Raw genomic sequence first — 2,041 nt, forward strand, 5'->3', positions numbered from 1 at the left:
GAATTTGTCTTGGTGCATTGGTGCATAAAAATCACACAAAAATAAAGTACTTTTTAAAATATAAATAAATAAAGATAAGGATAAAAAAACGTTCCAGAAAGAAGATCCAGAAATTACAGATATTTACAATGTGCAGGATAGTAATGTAGTGGGTTATGATGTATCTAAGTCATGTATATTACTATATTTTTGGCAATATGACCGGGAAAAATATTTGTTGAAAATGTTGTTAGCAGCTTGAAAAAAACAATCACGAGTAAAATGGTATAAGCCAGATCCACCAACACAAGATGAAAATTGTGGATGAAATACATGTTATGGAACAGTTGACTCATAGGATAAGGACCCAAGAAGAACAATATCGAGAACAGTGGGAGAAATGGACTGTCTAGATAGAGATAAGATAAGATAAGATATATACTTTATTAATCCCCTATTGGGGAAATTCTTCTTTTCACTCCTTTTTATTTTTACACACACACACAGGCTGAAATACACACTTCATACACTTGTGGACATGCAAACAGGGAGAGAGATGGTGGAGTGATGGACTCGCCACGTTAGCGGTGCCCATGAGCAGTTTCTTGGGGTTAGGTTGCCTTACTCATTAAAATCAGCTGGGAAATCTGGGAGATTTGGGATTCCATTTTTAACAGGCTTTGTTGTGTTTGCACAGTGTGGCCAATAGGCCAACAATGAAAGCCTTGCTGCCCATGACTGCACGCTTCTGCATGTTGTCAGGCAGATATTGCTGAAGCTACCGAGCTAGCAAGAAAGGGCAGCAAAAATGTATAAACCCACCTGTACCTACAATAGTTTGCAGTGCTTAACAAAGCAAGATGCTATGCTAAGATACTATGTAGTATGAATGAAACAAGAGGTAGTTGGATACAGTCAGTGATGACAACAATGTGTGTGTTCATAAGTTCTGGGGGAGAGGCTTTGGAGGGAGACCTGAAGGGAGATTGAGATGTTTTGGGTTGGATACTTTCAAAATATAGCCATCTCTTGCTAGTTTTTCCAACATTACTTACCCTAGCTTTCAGAGTGTATGAAAATATTAATAATAGCATAACATAGACAGAGAATTGTATTAAGAATTCCTGAAAATATCAGGAAAGTCATCTCTGATCAATATTCACAGGAAATACACAGACTTCCTGCAGTTTATGTGTTCCTTGTTTGGGTTCGTTGTATAGTTTATCAGTTGTTCTCCACTGTTATTGAATATAATATGAAAACTCTATAAAATATGTCACTTAGTCAGGCGTCATCAGTTTAGTCAATGATAGAAAAGGGCTCATAATGGAAGAAGATTGAGAACCACTGCTGTGTATCACAACAATACTTTAAATCACCAATGAGGGGGTCAAGACTGCTGATTCAGTCACAATAATGAGAACATGATAAGATTTGCCCTATACAGTATGCACTGAACACCTCTAGTGCAAACATCTTAAAAAGAGCATTCAGACCATCCTGGGACAGGATAATGACAGACTGTGAGCTTCAGCAGCCCTTAAAGGCAGATGACCCATCCCACCTATTGAATGGTGCAGACGAGTCCCCTTGACTCTCGGCTCAATACCTCCTGACTTGAAAGGTAATTCAAGATGAACAAATCAATCCTGCTCTGCACTCTGCGCCACTGCTCTGCAGTCTGTTATGACAGAATTTTGGAATCATTAAATTAAAAGCATAAAAAGTCGCTAACACCTCTAATGACAGGCGCCATCCCGCCCAGTGTCTTCATCTCATATGCAGCGGGCCTCGCTAATTTCAGTCGTATGCTGTGATGGTGTATGCCCTTTGAATTTAAGAGAGCCATATATGGCATTTGTAGCTCTCAGATCTCAACTGGAGTGCTGCGCTTCGCTTTCAAGATAAAGAAGAGAGTGCCATCCAGTTCTTGACTTCAGTACCCCACTGCAGAGACAGATAGGTCTTGTAAATTTGAACCCCAAAGGCTTTTAGCGCTGAAGTATTAGCGTTGGGGGGATCCTGCTACTGCTCATGCCTGCAGCGACTGGATGCAGCCGAA

This window comes from Morone saxatilis, unplaced genomic scaffold (assembly GCF_004916995.1).
Source record: "Morone saxatilis isolate NCDOM2014 unplaced genomic scaffold, NCSU_SB_2.0 Contig14, whole genome shotgun sequence".
Taxonomy (NCBI): Eukaryota; Metazoa; Chordata; class Actinopteri; family Moronidae; genus Morone; species Morone saxatilis.